This window comes from Miniopterus schreibersii, assembly GCF_964146895.1.
Source record: "Miniopterus schreibersii genome assembly, chromosome: 1".
Classification (NCBI taxonomy): Eukaryota; Metazoa; Chordata; class Mammalia; order Chiroptera; family Miniopteridae; genus Miniopterus; species Miniopterus schreibersii.
In genome coordinates, this window is record NC_138101.1 from 167546105 (window position 1) to 167564258 (window position 18154).

The 18154-nt window shown below is 42.4% G+C and overlaps 1 pseudogene across 1 annotated transcript in view; it reads left to right on the plus strand.

The window, feature by feature from the left end:
* The window catches only part of LOC308552120 (KRR1 small subunit processome component homolog), a 37007-nt pseudogene extending 19682 nt beyond the window's left edge, over window positions 1-17325 (plus strand). The window contains exons 3-4 of the transcript in view: window positions 12200-12354; window positions 17274-17325. The product of the transcript in view is annotated as a KRR1 small subunit processome component homolog (transcript). The remainder of the gene's footprint in view (window positions 1-12199; window positions 12355-17273) is intronic.
* The last annotated feature ends 829 nt before the right edge of the window (window positions 17326-18154 follow it).

Genomic DNA, 18154 nt, shown 5'->3' on the forward strand with positions numbered 1-18154 from the left:
TCTGGCAGGCCAAACTTCCTGCTGACCAGCTCAACCAGTGGTGGCAGCCAGAGCCATAGCCTCCTCCTAGAACTTCTGAAATAAAGAAGGTCACAGATGTTCTCTACAGGTCACACCCTAGAAATTTGCTTTGTACTGACTGGAGTGAAAAGTGCATTTTCTCTTATTCCCAGAATGATATCAGGCCTCAGTTCTCCAACCCTCCCCACAACTTATAATTAAATATATTAGGTCACATGCTGTTGCTTGTTGTGATCATTCTCAGACCACGGCCTCATTGGTACCTTCGCTGATCACTAGGTAGAAAGACCCACCACACAAAAGCATTTTAAATCCGTTCCATTAATTGGGAAGGACTGAGCACAGCAGTAACCCTGGGGAGATTTCTGGCATCCTGGAGCTAAGAAGGTACCTGCTCCAAGAAGACAGCAGAAAGCCAAAGAGAGTCCCTAACAAGAGTTAGAGAGCACCTAACGACTGTGTCTAGAACCTCACAGTCTATCATATCCTCTACGTGATATAAACAGAAAGAGTTCATAACATGGACTGAAGAGAACTTCTCCAAAATTATCTTCTTCAAGTTGTTTTCCCCAGTACAGTTCCCTTTGTTTTCATCTAAGCTAGAGCTATGAACCAGCAGACTTGGGCGGCATCTGGCCCACAGATATATTTATTTGGACCTTCTCATAGTGTTTAAAAAATAGTGATAGCAACATTTTTAAAATGAGATTTTTTTTTAAATGAGATTTTACACAGAAGTCTAGATTTCTGGCTCCTCTTGAAAAACTCAGAAGATTGAGCAACACTGGCCCCACGTTTCCCCCACGGCAATACTAAGCTGCGGCTTCCCGTGAAGTGGGGCCCACGCTCTCCGCTGAGCCAGGTTTGAGCACCGCCCATCGCTCTGGCCACTCTGCTCAAGTGTGTTTCCCGCCTACCCTGCAAGGCATTTGGCTCACTCCTTGGACAATATTTTTATTAATTTGTGCAGCATACTTTTTTTCATGGCTTGCTATGCCCTGAGCACGGCTTGTAGGTGCATCTGGAAGAACACGGCCATGGGCAGGAAAGGATGTTCTTTTATCTCGTGTGGCCTCTTCCCTCCTTTCTGCTGGGGGTCCCCCAACACTGGCACCAGGTGACTAAGGTAAATAGGCTCAGCGTCACCAGTGAAGGGTTCTTATTAAGCAAAAGGGTATTGAACTTGTGACCTGAATTTGCGCTTGCAAGATGAATGGGCGGCCCCTTCTGTGCTTTCTCTGTGGCTGCCGTGATTCCCTGTCACCTCAGCAGGTGTTTGTTGGGGGGAGGAAACTCCCCGAAGAACAGCAAACTTCTGCAGCCTGACCCAAGCCTTGACTCCCTCACCGTTTCCCACTCTAGAACATCCATTAAACAAATGCTAGGTGATAAGGCGTCGCAAGGTGGCCCGGTGGATTCCCACATCCGGGGCTGACCTTTCTGCTCCTGATTAGCAGTCCCTAGATTTCCTTTTCGTTCATTCTTGATCCTTTATGTGCTATTTCCTTCCATTTTTTTTCTTTTTATTTCTCCCTCTCTTCGTTTTTCTCCTCTGCCTCCTCTTATTATTAAGTGGTCTTCAGCTTGGGGATGTAGTATTTCAGAGTGTGAGAGCTCTATGTTTACTGATAACTTTCAATTCTAAACATAGGATCTCCAGGAAGGTAGGAATCATGTCTGTGTGGCCCTGGCCTGACCCAAAAAGATGCTAAGTAAAGATCTGCTGTGTAGATAGATGAAAAACATGAAGACCTAGCAGCATGTTATCATGAGAAGGGTACACTTCTCATCAATATTTAGGGACGTGTGACAGCATTTCCTTTTCTCACTGTAAATTATAAAATACAAGTACATGGAGACTTCACCAATCCAAAGACACTCTCATGAGGCTCAAAATCCATGGCCTCCCTTTGCCCCTAATACTATAGAAATGTCAGTCTAAATTCACCAGAATCTGGTGTTGACTGGGCTTCAGCCCGTTACATGAGACAAACAGAAATCACCTGGTGCATGTGAGGACAGGGCCTCCCTCCCGCAGCAACCTGGAAGTCCCAAATCCTTTTGCTGTTAATTTCATCAAAGGAAAAAAGGAATTTACAGGAGACTTGGTCTGTGTCTGAGCATAACAAACTCCTTTGGAGGAAACCGAACAATGTCCTCCCTCTGCCCTCTCATCTCAAATTGTGTTTTCATTAAGTGTGTACCTCCAAAGAAATAGTTGCCTTTACTTCAGTGGTTTACATAATGCCAGGCTAGAGGCAGGGAGGTGAACTCACTTGACCTCAGGCATCACGTGACAGATGTTGCTTTGGTTCAATTGTTGTCTGGGAGGGATTGGGGGTTGGGTGTGACATAATAATATTAGCGAAAACAATGGCCATTTAGTTTATATAGAGTCTTTCTTCCTGTGATTTCAAAGTAAATCTCAGGCCTCATACAAATGACATCAAAAAGGAACAAACTAAAGACCTGGCAGGCGCAGCTTGCAGGATGCTCATTCATCCAGTCAGCCAGCATTCGCCAAGCACCCACCACCCTGGGGCTGCTGCCGACTGGCCTGCTCAGGCCTCAGGCGCTGTGTTCTTCCTGGTGACATTAACCTCCCCAGCCAAGCAGCATGCGTCGGGTACACATGAAACAGCCATCTACATTCTTCAGGCAAGCATTTCCGGTTTTCCCTTCAGCAGGGTTAGTCAGGGAAGTCTGGGTCTCAGCTCAATGAAGGCACGGTTTTTTGGGCTTTAAAAAAAAAAAAAGTGTCTTTAAAAAAAACTTCCTGGAGCAAATAGTCAATTAGCCAATAATACTTATTGGTGATGAGAAGGATCCACCGAAAAGGGGTTAAATATTTATGTTACCCTTTCTATCAGTACACTGAGCCAGGAACTGGGAGATTTATGCTCCCTAATGCTGAAGCCCACTCTGAGTGGAACCTTCTGGAACTGCCCTCTGCTCAATAGTTACCTCACTTCTCTAGAATGTCTGCTCATTTGCTTTTCCCGGCATCCTTTTTATATGAGCACCTTCCAGCCAAGTCAATTAAAAAAAAAAAAAAAAAAACACCCTCACTTACCATCTTTGAATGAATCCTGAGAACCATTCAATGCTAATGTTAAACACAGTGGAGCAGCAAATGTTTCTAGGGGGCAGACGGGAAAGAAGGAAGTGAGGGTTATCCATTAAGAGTGGATTCAGAGGTGGGCGGGAGGCGGATACTTTGAGATGAAACTCATTGACACAAACCAAAACAAAAATCTGCTAAATGCATCTGGGAAGAAAATAAGATGTGAAAGACAGAGCAGGACACCGAGAACAATAAAGGAGGTCCTTGGGATGTTTTGCCTTTTCCGTTAGTTGAAAAGGGTGTAAGGATGTAAAAATGTGTAAATCAAAAAAAACCAAGAATTCATTACCTTTAAGTTCAAGTGATCCTTCAACAAATTTTGCAGAGACTGTCTAAGGATTTATGCCTGTGTTCCACCAGAAACGAAAAATTTAATCCTGCTATGTGAACAAATGAAATATTTGTTCAGCATTTTCCTCTATGGATAACGTGTGGACACCTTTCTTACCTTCACTCCCACCCAGACCCCCACCCTCCATGCTGCTGTTTCTTCGGAATTCTGCAGCCAAATATCAAGAACCTGAGAGAGGAGCCTCCCTCTGGTCTATAAGTGATCAGATAAATCATTCAGGAGACAATAATCACTTTTCAGGATTTCTCCAAGTCTCTAACTTATTATATTTGAAAAGTAGACACACACACACACACACACACACACACACACATTTCCAGTAGCTCCTGAAATCCAAATATTTTTCCTTTTTTACTCCTAAAGATTTGTTTGACCTGTTTTACTCAAAGATGAGTACTAAGAATCACACAAAAACCACCACTTCCTTAAATACGCCAAATTTGTTTTCAACTCCCGACCTTATTATGACATAACCTATATAAAAGGCAGGCGAGTCAAAGGCATTCCAGGGGGAAAGTTCGCCCTGCACTTTTAATTATCTTCCGGTATTTCCTCTTTTCCTTAAAAGGCTTAAATAAACTCACCCGTGTTTAATTTTTCTAGTCTTTCCCAAAATTATTGCTACAGCTTTTTTAAATTGGGTAACACAATTTCTGTTCCCAGTTAACTAATGTTCTTCTCTGTGTCATCCAAATTCAACAAGGAATAAATAGTGTTGCTCTGAACAGAACCTTTTACAATGGATTGGATTTCATCTAAAAGCATGTAATTCCGCATAGCCAAAAGCAGTTTCTAATCTTTATATATAGGAACTTGCAAGGCAAAGGAATTCAAAGCCACCGGATTAAGTGAAAAATGTGACTGAGGAACTACAAGCCCTGCTCAGCTGACACCAGAAAAGCTCTGTAATGTTTTCTAAGTTAATCATTGCCGTGGGTGGGAAAACTTGTGCAATATGCCTAATAAGTCTTGTAGGTCATTATTTACTGAAATGCTACACTGAATGGTTATTTCTTTTTAAATACTAATAACCTAGAAAGCCTGGCCTCATTCAGCAAGAGGGTCAGCATGGAGGCATCTGATTAGTGTCAAAAATGACTGCCTCTCTTTAGTAAAGGAATTTCCTAAAGGAAACATAATTCACAATGACAAATGTGGGCATTTTTAGAATTACAAACATTACCTACAGCTTGGATTCAGGTTATGAACTCACAGACAAAGTTCAGTGCTTGTTTGGGAGCTAGAGGGTGAGTCCCAGTTTAAAAAAATATAAGCATGTATGTAAACATATAAAGAAAGAGCAACATACCAAGAGTTTCTGATACCTGGGGTAAAAGACGGACATAAGAGTCATGGTAACAAGACTGCTTCCTCAGCAGAGCCCACGGTTCGGAGTTGTCAACCTCTGTATTTCTGACCTGGTTCTTTCAGCTAAAATGTCCTGAAATGTCAGTAGGAATGTGTTAGGGAAATGTCTGATGTTGGCAAATAAAATGTTTCCATCCTAATTCCTCATTTATTAAGCATATAAAATTGATGTCTTAGCTGCTTTTATTTGGAGGGACATAAAAGTGTCCGTCTCCATCTCAAAATGATAAAATTGCCATCGATAGAGTCATATGGTTGGACCCGACTTGCTACTTAACAGTTATTGCTTGAACAAATACCCAAAATAAGAAAATTGCCTTGAAAAAACACTACTTATGTGTTTATAGTTAACTTATTAGTAGATCTTCTTGAAGAAGGAAACACTTTGAGGGTCTCCTCAGGCATATTTAGGGTAATCTGAGTGTTGAAACATTCTCTTTATGACACTTGCATTGCACATACATATCTAACACGTATACATGTCTCTTAGTCTAAATGCATGCCTCCAATACAAGATTATTGAGTAACATAATCTGACACTGAGGATATAATGAATTATGTGGTTCAGAAATTTTTATGAACCTTTTTTCTTTAAAGTAAGAAAAATTTTAAATAGTCAGGAAATAGGAAATGCTATTTGCAAACAAAATAGTTATAACTTCTATTTTTATTATGCATTTGGCATTTCTAATTATTGTTTAGGCTAAAGAAAACTTATGAATGATATAGTCTGTGCTTAGTATATTAATAATGTTTGTACTTATTGTATAGTTTCAAAACTTATCTTAATGTAATTTTTTAACCAGAAAGGAATTTGGAATCTGAAAGATGGCTCGAAATGTTTCTGTCTGCAGCAATACAAAGGGCAAAACCTTCATTCTTAAAACTCAAGAAACTCTTGTAAACGAAATGAGAAACAGATATATACTGTACATCAAACTTGTTCTCACAGGTGCGCTTTCTTAAAGTTAAAATACCCGTGTGAATTTTTAGTTTCCCATAATGTAATGGGAGACAATAAATTCTGAAGTTACCCCATTTGCCTTCGGCCCTAACCACAGAAGAAGTAACCTCTTGTCTATTTAGATTTTCTGAGTATACCCATGTCCTTCTGTGTGTCATACCAAAGCAAAGGTTTGTGTTGCAAGCCAGAGCTTATTGCAAGATCAAAGCTCTGGGCCACTCACAATAAAATAAGAGGGTAAAGCCCAGAGAATCAAAGAAACAAAGGAAACGTTTAGGAGATAAGGGTTAGTCTCAGATATGACATTTCATCCACATCAGATCCTGTGCAGAAGTTCAATTCAAAGTTCATAAGACAAAAATACAAAGCAATAAGCTTTAAGACTAGGCTGATTCCCTTTATCTGCATGTCACCGATTTTCTTTCTGTTTTTTAGAATCAGAGACAGTCCTTTACTAAATAACTGAACTCATCACCTCTTTAAAAAATCCTACCTGCATATGAGGTTATGTGTGGACAGGCAAGATTCTGTTTTCATTGAAGTACTCCAACCTAAACCTTATAAACAGGTATGATAGTGCATTTCTAGAAAAGGTAAAACACACACACACACAAGAATTTAATTAAAATACTAATTTCTGAAATTAACCTATTGGATTAATACTAAGGAAAGTCTTTATAAAATGTTAAATACAACTTTTCAAGATAAATACAAAAATGACATATATGTACTTAAATAAAATTCAAATTTCCATGGGAATAAAATATAGATAAATATGCTTTGGAAAGGCATTTCAAATGCTGTATTCTGTAAACTGATTAAATGGTTTGCTGAATGTGCTAATTAAATTTACTGAATGTGCTACTCAAGCACAGTTTCAAAGCATATGTCAGTTCTGTTATAGAAGCTAGGGATGATTTTAGAAAGTGTAATTTTGATTTTAGTGTACACACAAACATTAAAATAATCTAAGCTACATGTAAACAACAAAAATAAAGTCATTTCACAAAATTTGGAAAGATTTTTCTAAGTTATTTCATTTTTTGAAGATTTAATATAGCTTTATGAAACAGGCTACCTCAGCTATGTCATCTTATACAAGTAAATCAACTTGCAAAGTTCAAAATGCTTAGAAGACACACTTAGGTTATTTTTAATGTATTTAAATAATGTTTCATAACTAAATTTATTATTTAAAAATCTTGGGCTGATAACAGAATCACATTATAATCATTCAAATACAATTTTCTAGTGGAATTTACATTGTCTCACAATTATAATTAAGTTGCACAAATTTGGTTAAATTTATGCAATAAATAATAAATATTGTTTGTGAAATAAATAACAAGTTTATTGCATAAATTACATTAAAAATTATGTAAATTGTTCTAATTTCTGGTATTAGTACGAGATATCCAAACTTAATAATGTCAAAAAAATCAAGTAATTCTTATCTGAAATTAATATATACTGGTCTCAAAACCTAAAGCATAAAATTATATTTTAGCTGAGAATTTCTGCACTTGTGGCCTTAGAAATTCTGACAAGCATTTTACAAATTTCCCTTCAGTAGCTCTGACATTTCATCAGTTTCAAAGTGAAAACTTTTATGTAAAACCTGGTGTCCACCAAATTGCCAACACTATCGTGGTGACGCTCATAGCTCTTCTTTCCTGAGCACCTGGGACCCGCCATTCACTGCGCTGATGGCTTTGCACTGGTAAACTCTAGCCATCAGAACAGACCTGAAGGGTGGGAACATTGTGCCCAGACTACAGATGAAATAAACTAGGCTTCAGAGAGTTGAGGTGGTTCCTGATAGTGACATGCTGGCCATTGGCCCAGCCTTTTCGATTCAAAAGTAGGTTCCGTTTCTCCATAACTTTACTACTTATGGGTAAAAGAGTCCATGTCACTCTATGAGCATAAAGAATATAGGAACTTCTCTTCAAATATCCTTGTTTCCTCTTAGATTAATAATTTAAAAAGTAAAATAAAAAACAGAGCTACGGTGGAGACTGGCAGTAAAGATAAAGACCCATGTCAAATTTATGTCCAAAACAGTCAGTGTAACTATTTGCAAGGCGATTTTATATGTAATTAGAAGGTTAACCAAACTCTCAGGAAGCCCATAACTGTATTAAGATAACCTCTTACAAAGTCTCACCAAGTAAAACATGCACATACAGAAAGTTGCCAAAAAAAAAAAAAAAAAGTACAAAAACCAACTGGAGTTCAAACGCTTCATTTGATTAAGAGTTTTCTTAACTAAATGGAATGTTTCCTTCGATTTTCTCTTTGGATTCTAAAGCTATATTATGAAATTGCTTTGTAATTCCCCATACGGTGATTATTTAATCACGCCTTTACCAGCTGTGAACATAGCTTCTCTCCTGATAACAGTTTATTTTTAAAGGAAATTGTCTTTGAAGAAAATATTTTGATATTATGCAGCAAAACAAGAGTTGAATGGAAGAAACCAAAAAAAAAAAAAGTCAAAACAAAGAGCACAAGAAGAATGAGTTCTAGTTGGTCTGTGGGGGAAAAAGAGGATAGTGGCTGCGTAAAGATAAAACGAAACCAGCGGCTCACGCGGGAGGAAACAATTGGCCTGTTCCACATAAACAAAACGGACTGGCAGCCCCTTTTTCCATGTTCCACCCAGTGTTTTGATATCCTTTAGACACAGTCAAATATCTGGACTCTCCTGTCCTCTCTGTCCGTCACCAGTTCTCTCTCAGCCCCACGCACTGTCTTGAGTGTGTCAGGCTGTGCATGTAAACTTCGGATTTTACACACAGTTCAAAACCTCCACTTCCAGGCCTATGAATAAGGGAGGGACCTCCACCTTGGAGGGACACCTCGGAGATAAGGTGTAGAGGGACCTCCTCAGACATCAAAGGGAAGGGAAGGTAGAGAAAAAAAATAAATGAACTCTTTCCTTCTGTTCCTGGGTACAGACTCACTAGAACAATAAAATAAGGAAAAGTGGCGAGAAAAAGGCATTAGCCAAGGAGAGGACAAGACCATGATGTCAGGGGCTACAGAGCAAAGGGACTTTCTGCCAAGGCTACAGGGCAGGGTCTCGGCCTCAGCACTGTTTGACATTTTGAACTAGAGCATTCCGTGGGCATTGCCTCGAGCCTTGTAGGATGTTTAGCAGCATCCCTTGGCTCTACCCACTCGATGTCATTAGCACCCCCACCCCCACCACCCACCCCACAATCTTGACAACTGAAACAGTCTCCAGATGTTGTCAAACGTTCCAAGGGGCCAAATCACCCCAGAGAAGAACTACTGCTACAAGAAAAAACCATGTGGGAAGGTTCAGAGCCAATCAGAAATCAGTTTCTACAATACCAGGACCCCACCTCAAGAGCCAGTCTCATTCAATATTTATTAAGCACCTACTTTGTTTCCGTTTCTGTCCTGGATGCTGGAGATACTGAATGGGAAATGCTGCATCCTTGCCTTCAGAGAAGTTACAATTTAGGAACAGAGAAGAGGTAGCAAATGCAACAAGCAATGTCATAAAGGGTGGGAAATAATGTGATCAAGGCGCAAATTGAAAATATTAGCTGATGATCCCAAATGGCTAGTGCCAGAGCGTTGAAACAGGGTCCAGGAGGCGCCGGGCTAGTGTGGGCAGTAACCCTTTAATGGCTGGACCACTAGAGGTCCTGGAGATCCCTGGGTCCTGTGGAAATATTTAACTATTTAACAACCTGTCCCAGGGCAGAAAGCCTGGAGATCCTGCCCAGGCTAGGACAGAGGCAAAAACAAAGGGTAAGGGGAAAGAATGGCTTGGTGACTGGACATAATGCTTGGGCTGGGCCTCAAAAGTTGTGTTTACCTGGTGGACCGAAAGATGAAGGAAGAGAGATGGTACATACATACAGAAACATGGAGGTAAGAATCCCCAGGGGACTCAGAGAGAGCCACGGGATCTGATGTGGCCGGGGCATCGGCTGTAGGGTGTGGAGAAGCAGAGGTGGGCCAGACAACGCAGACAGAGCGTGAGCTCCTCAAATGGGCTTTATCCCAAAGGCTCTGGAAAACTGCTGAGTGGTTTTAAGAAAAAGACTAGCAAGATTATTATGGCAGGAGTTTGGCAAGTAAGTTAAAGAAACAAGGATGGTTTGAATAAGAACAGAGAAGGGAGATCAATGCGAAGCTCTGAACTAAGCACACAAAGGCTATTGGGTGAAATCAACAGGAATGAGTGTTCAGTTTGCTGTAGGAAGGAAAGAGGAGTCATTACAGAAAGAAGAGAGAAAACCTTGTTAATACATAACTCCTTGCACATGTCCTCACTGGGCTACTTCAGAAAACTACGTTCTGTCTTATCTCCTAATCTGAGACTTCGTGACACCTAGGAAACCTCATCTTATCTGCATCGAATGTGCTCCAATTACAAACACAGCAGTTGGAAATAGTGACAGTCATAAAACATTTTTGGGGGGGTGGGGGGTGGGGAATTGAAACCTTTTGAAACACATCCTAATTTATACTAAGGGACCTAAACACCTGAGGACATAGAGACAATTCCAATTTGAGTTCATATTGAATGGCCACGACCAGATTTTGCATCATTACTTAGATTTAAACCACCATCTCTAATAGTGACAATCTTTAACATAAGAGAGCCCTTTGAAAGCCTTTCTTACAGTCAGTTACCTAACAGGCAGACCTTTTCATCAAGGGAACTGACGACAAGCGAGGCTTCTTCCATACGCTTGAATTAAACTCCCCCCCCCCCCCGCCTTTCTTTGCAAGTATCAATAGCTTAAGACAGAAACAGCATATGGGAAACCTAGACAACCATTTACACCAGCAGATCCGTCCAGCTGAATTACTGGCTCCACCTCAGCAGAGGTTAAACATTAACAGGTGTCAGGAGAGACTTTGGTTAAAAGGCTGTTTCATATGACTTCATCTCACAGAGTTGAGGTTCCTGTGTCTTTTACATGCCCCTGCTGTGGAACGATTCCCCCCCCATTCATTTCAGCAGCCCCGTCTCCTCCACTCCCTTCCCCATCTCACTCCCCAGCCTCGCCCCAAGAAAAGAGCACCCCGTCTTCCTCGCTCAGCGTGCCGCGCTGTACGTGACGCTGTCTTAGTTCACTTTGCTTCCTGCTTGAGGTGATGTCGTCATCACGACACCTTAATCTAGAACTGGCATAGCCCCTATATACCCATCACTCTCACCTTGCCCATGGCAGACATTAGTAAAAAATAAAATAAAATAAAATATAAAATAAAATAAAATAAAATAAAATAATAAAATAAAATAATAAATAAAATAAAATAATAAAATAAAATATAAAATAAAAAATAAAATAAAATAATAAAATAAAATAAAATAATAAAATAAAAATATAAAATAAAATAAAATAAATAAAATAAAATAAAATAAATAAAATAAAATAAAATAAAATAAAATAAAATAAAATAAAATAAAATAAAATAAAATAAAATAAAATAAATTGTAGTGCTGCCTTCGAAGCTTTCTCAACACATTCCAGGCAAACTTTACAAATTGGTAGGAACAGGCGCTCGAGGTGAAACCTAATGGCCCATCCCTGTGTGTGGGATTCTGGTCGTGTGCTCTTGTCTGTATACGTGGTTCTACCTTCACGGCGTCTTAAGCAGTAGAGGTTCAGGTATATGAGGCAGGCTTTTAAAAACACACACGAATTTCCTTGAACTCAACTACGATCTCCTTATCAAACCAATTCCCAAGTATGCCAGGCACCGGCCTCTACACACCGCTACTTTAGTCCTTCCTTGACTTCTGTTCCTGCCTCTCCATCTCCCTTCCCCTCCTTCAGTCATGGTGCTGGTCACTGTTTCAAAAGGATGGCCACTCCGAGAGCCTCATGAATCAATGACCCCGTGGGTGTTGTAGGAAACTTCCCATTGCTTCATCCAGAGTGACTTTTGAAGAGACTAAATGTGCTCACATCCACTTTAAAAGGAAATACAAACAAAGCGGCCTTGCCTGTTGCAGGCAGCTCCACGCCCTTGGGGTCCTAGGCCTGGTACTTGCTGGTGCCGTAGACACGGGGCCTCTGGGCTCGCCACCGGGGTTTCAAAGGGACACAGAAGAATTGGCAGTGACAGTTGGGTAGGGACTCACACATTCCTACCTAGTATCTGACCGCTGGTCCCTTCCACATTGCGGTTTACCCAAGCTCAACAGTGGGGTGTGCAAGGAACAGGAAGGGGCGAGGGAAGTCGGGGACGGGGTGTTAGAGTCAGAGAGAAGACTCAGGAAGGGGGAGGCAGGACCGGAGAGGAAAAGAGGAAGGGGGCAGCGGGAAGGCGAAGGAAAGACTGTGCGATGCTGTGCGTGGGCTTTCTCATTCAGCCTGTGTCCTCCAGTGGGAAACTGAGGCTCAGAAAGCTTAAGCAACTTGCCTACGACCTCACAGGTAGCGAGTCACGAAGCAAGGACTTGAACCCCGGTGTCCGAATCCACAGCCTGCTGTTCCGACAAGGAGTAAAAGAAGCAAAACAGCCCAGGTACGTCTGAGCACTGCTGGGAGGAGGGAAACAGTTAACGCTGTCCAAACAATAAGAAATCGAAGGTGCAGGGTTCTGGAGATTTCCTAGTGTAACTGGATTCTTTTCAGACAATGGAACAGGCTAATAGAGGCTAAGAGAGTTCCCCTGAGTCAGAATAAGAGGGGAGCCTCTTTCCTCTCAACTCCAAGAACTGTCTTCATAAGCAGACCTCTAAATAGTTGGGGTGCGGTGGGGGCTGTGGGGAGGGAGGGGCAGGGACTGGGTAGCAAGGGAAAGGGGGATTGGACTTGGCTAGTTGTTGCCCTCACAGAGCTCAAGTGTCACGGGGCCAGGAGCCGTCTCCTCCTCTGCCTCCTGGGTGGGGGTCGGGGGAGGCCCTGGGTGAATCACTGGGATTCATTCAGTGACAGTGGATCCGATGCTGCCGGGCTGGCTGGCTCGGCTGGCCTGTGCTGGAAGCAGTGTTCCCGGGCAGGCGTTCCACGCAACTGCTCATAGCATTCTGCATTCTTGGAAGGGCCCATCACTGAACAGGAACGTGGATGGCTTTGTTATGTCTTATCTCCTAATCTGCAGTTGGAGGTTTTCCTTCCTTTTGCAGGTGCTCTCATTTCCTTCATTATTTGTTTATTAGAAAATCTCGTGGCCTTCCAAAGTCATTCTTATGCGGAGGAAGGTCGAATGTGATAACATATTTGTGTTGGCCAAGAGCGAGGACATAGCAAATACCGAAAGTCACATAATCACATGTAACTGAAAGTAGTGCTTCGTGTGTAAACAAAGGCTCCCTGCCCCCCACGGTGGGGGTCACGAGAGTTTCAAAAGCCCAGAGGGGGGGCTGGTGCTACAAATCTGGTTGCTTGAGTGCTGTGGAAGTTGTGGCTGGAACTATTTTTAAGGTTTAATTCAGGGACAGTATGGGTCAGACAGCATTTCTCAAGCCAAGACAGTGCCTGAGGAGCTCGAGGCTGGACCAGGCTTTCAGCGTGGGAAATAAGTTCTCTATTCATTGACATCCCTGAAAACTAGGGGGGGGGACAAAGCAAAAGTGAGTGTGGTGGGCCAGAGAGGAACCTGCCTTATCCATATCTCCAAAGCTAAAGGGATGAGAAAGCAGAATAAGAGAGAAACAAGCAATCTGTCTGGCCAAGCACTACTTAGATGACTTTATTTCTCCCACGGCCTCTAAACATTAAGTACACAGCATAGTCCACATTTCTTTGCAGTTAGAGGATCTTACCATTGTTAGAACCGAAGAATCTCAGATTGAACATTGATTTTTATCATTACTTTACCATGAAATAGAAAAGCAAACAAAAGTTGAAATAAATTACTGTCATATGAAAATGCCCCATTCTTGAAATTCTAACTTTTTATCTATTGCCCCCAGTACATTAGGGGCCACTCGTATGAGTACTATGTTGTACAACCTGCCTTACTGCCAAATAGACTTAAGATAATAGCAAAGGTCACATACGATATGCAATATAATAAAAAAAAGAATGATAAAGAAAAGTAAGGAGAATCCGGGAAACTGAGATACGGGGGCAGACACTGTAAGCAGGAAGGTAGCCATGCAAGGAGTGTATAAGGTGAAGTTCTGTACACCTGCTAAGGGTCAACCACAGTTTATGTCAAAGCTTCGAAGCTGCCAACAGAAACAGGAGACTATGAACAGGTACACAGTGGAGGGTGTCCATGAGCTAAGAACAAACCAACTGTTTTGGAGAAGCAATGTTCTTTGCAGTAGTCATACCACAAGGAAACTTCTCCTGGGAGCCTCAAAAAAAGGAGACCCTATGTCGTGTAACAAGCACAGTCCTAGGCTCATTCATTCATTCATCAACTCTCTACTGAGCCGCTACTAAGAGCCAGGCACTGGGTGAGGAGGTGTGGACACAGAGATGAGCAAACAGACTGGTCCTGCCCTCGGGGAACTTATCTCCTGGGAGAGAGACACCAAGTCATCACAGAAATTGATGTACAGATACAACTGTGGCAAAGGCCACCAGGAAAGGAAAGTGGTGCTAGGGGAGCATCGAACAAGGAGAACGTAACTTTACAACGTCCTTAGGAGTAAGTTTGTATTGGGCTTCCTGGTGTTAATAGGCAGTTAGACAGATATGAGTAGAGCAAGGATGATGGACCAGGTATAGAAACTCACCAGGACAGAAAGCCCCAGATACCTAGCAAGGGGCAAAACTGGGAAAACAAGAACCTTGTCCCCAGGCTAACCTTTCCTCCCCTAGCATATCATGGGTCATGCAGTTTGGACCCCGACTGTTCAAAATGCTAGTTATGCAGTTTAGACTCCCCCCTGAACTTTTCTTCTCTAAAGATAACATCTAGGCCTCAGTTGTATTTCAGCTCCAGGCCCAGAAAAGCAGTAAAACCAGAAAAGTGGCGTCATGGCTGCCTCAGGACAGGCTACATGGACTAATGGTCCCCTGCCCTGGCACAGACCAATCAGTGGAGACCATGACCCTGAAAGAGCACACCTGGAAAGCTGATGAATATTCTATTAGGACCCTCCCCTGAGACTTCCCCTAAGATTCCCACCTGAAATAGAGAGACAAGTAGGCTCAGGACGAAGGATCCAGGATGCGCTCTCCCTCAGGGGAGCACGTCCACACCATTCCCTTCCGCCTTCTTCCCTCTAAGGGACCCCAGAAGACTTGCAACCAGGGGAGCAGTGGGCAGCAGCAGCTCATCCCAGGCTAACCCCTTGAACCTGTCTCTAAGGCCTCTAATCATTATAATTTGGTGATTCTACATAAGTAGAATAATTGTATAAATGTTACCTAAGCACTGCAAAGCAACCATAATTCAGTTCTTTAATCACCTTGACCATGGATTAAAAAGTATGCCAATAATCCATGCTGCACATGGTTACAAAATAAGTTTCTGATTCTTTAAATTGCAAACTTATATATCAGTTCATTATATTTCTATTTTGTTATACTAGTGAAACCCATATAATCAAATATGGTTCATACAACATGAAAGAGTTCCAATTTATATGATTTTACCATAGACATTTGAACAAAATTAAAAATTTTTCTTGATTTCATCTTTCACTTACAAATACCTGCTCTTTCTAAAATTGTTTTTAAAAGTGTTAAAGTGCCGCCCAGCCAGCGTGGCTCAGCAGCTGAGCATCAACCTAGGATCCAGGAGATCGAGGTTCGATTCCAGGTCAGGGCACATGCCCGGGTTGCGGGCTCTATCCCAAGCAGGGGGCGTGCAGGAGGCAGCCGATCAATGACTCTCTCATCATTGATGTTTCTATCTCTCTCTCTCCCTCTCCCTTCCTCTCTCTGAAATAAATAAAGATATATATATTTTTAAAGTGTTAAAGTGCCTTAAACTGGCATAGTGCTTTAAAGTTTTTAAAATCTTTTCACAAACACTCCTGAATTTATGCTTACATCTATTCTGTGAAGTAGGCAAAGCAGAATATTGAGGTTCAGAAAGCAAGGGGCAAGGTCGTTAGCTGGTAAGAAGAGAAGCCAAGAGGGATGCGGGATGCAGCCACCTGGTCTTTAGGGTTCTTCCACTGCACCACTCTGTAAATTTCCCACAAAGCTACCTGGAAAGTATGTTATGCACAGGGACGTGTGTATAATACTCCTCACCAATGACAGAAGTAAAAGACGGAAGCTAGGCAGTCTCTCCTAAATGCAGGCTACCCTGAGGACTGGAGCAATGTACTTAAATAAGAATCCTTTCTGGAGTGCTTTGTGCATCACCTCTTTGGCCCTGGGAGCACCACCAGCATCTCACCCGATCTTTCTCACACACTAGTGAGCAAGTACCGATCGTACAATCCCAGGCTCACCATCCCAATGATAATGAATGATTTTACCTCTGAAGAGAATGAAACAGCCCCTTGTCTCCTGGCATCACTATGTCTTTTCTTTCTAGTAAAACTTCTTAGGGGTATTTTTCAATGATCCAAAGGTAAGGGGAGTTGATCGAAAAATAAAAAGATGAAAAGAGAGTCTTAAACCAATGAAATTATTAGGTATGTTCAAATTGGCACCCCCTGCTAGATACGCATTCTCTCTCTCCGTTTTGCTGAGGCTTTCATGTTTGTTTACTTTATATGCAAACACAACTGGGCAAGTATTAGGCAAAATCATGGAGGACCCAAATAGACCCAGCTCCCTCCCAGTGACATCTGCTCCTTCCTCCAGATACGCAGTGAATTCAATAGACATTTCAAATCAGCAGGTAAATGGGAGCGAAACTTCTACAGTAACAGAGCTGGGAGCTGGGTGACGTCTCACCTGCCCAGCAGAACCAATGCAGGGTGTTGCTTTCAGAGCTCAGCTATAGACATTCTCAGAGCCACAAGCTTCAGAGATGATTCGTGTGTTTTGTGTGTGTGTGTTTTTTCTAGAAGTGATAAGGAGACAAGATCTACAGGGAACAGTTTTGGATTTGTTTTCATTTCTATTGATTCTACTGGTCACCAAATATTTCTTTTTTAATAACATATGAGGCACTGAACTGAATACTGAAGGGGATCATTAGAAACCAAAAACATAGCACCTTGTCCTCATGGAAAGCAGAGTCTTGCACTTTCACATCTGTCCTGAGATGTCAAGAGGGAGAGTCCAGGGGTCCTCTTAAGGACGAATGATTCTCAAAGGTGCCCCTGCTTCTAGCTGATCGTAAGCAACTAGTGGCGGCCACACGGCATAATCTCCCTGCCCTTTCTATGTTTATTTTTCTAAATGACCCCAAGAAATCCTGGGGATAACCCTGATATGGCCTATAGAGGAAAAGAAAATTACTATACTGGGACCTTCAGGAAGAAGTGGGGGGACCCTTGCTATATTTCTTTCCCTTTAAGGCTGTGGGCTCAAGAGCGAATCAGACCTGAGTTTGAATTCCGTTCTGCTACTTTCTAGCTGTGCCGAGTTGGACAAGTTTCTTAACTTCTCCAAGAATTCTCCTCTGTAAAGGCGGAAAAGAGCTGGAGTAGAGTCAATGGTGTGAAAAAGAATCGAGGGGATGCAAGTAAGCACCTAGAGAGGGACCGAGCACCTGTTCAACTGATGCCAAGGTCATTGGCATGGTCATTCTCATCTGCCCGGTGCAGGCCCCACCCTCTCACCTGTGGCTGCTAAGACACCGAGGTCGAGTCCACCACGGCACAAGCACAGCCTATGGTCCCTGCTCACTGCTGCACTCGACTCCTTCCTGTAAGGCCATCTTTTCACAAGCCCCGGTCACACAGTTTGGGAACAGGTCTGGGAACAGCCCTCACATTTTCCTTCTACGTATCCTCTGCCCTCTTCTCTACCACGTTCTAGCAGAAAATAGGCTTTCTTAAGCAGGATTTGCTAGACTGCACTGTTATATCGGTTCACAGATTATAAGGCCCTTTTGCATCGGCCGCGTCATGTGATTGTTGCAACAATTCTCTCAAGCAGGGAGTCTCCTTGGGATGTGCAGAGGGATCTCGTGACTTGCCCCAAGTCACCCTGTGGCAAACAGCAGAACAGGAATTGATCCCAGGTGACCCCATATGAAGCTTTTCCACAACAGCCTGAGGGGTCAGAGAAGGGCTTCTCGGGTTCTTCATCTGCCGGAGGGAAGGGTAGCTGCATAAAAGTGCTGGGTCCCTAATGAACCCCTTAGAACCAGGGGTTGTCGGCCCTGCTTGTATAATCCAGGCCCACTTCTCCCGGGAAGGCATCTCAGCAGAAGTCCATTTCACTGTCCCCTGCAGCCCAGGCCCCATCCACACAGAATGCCTGGAAGAGCCAAGTAAACAGATTGAACTGAC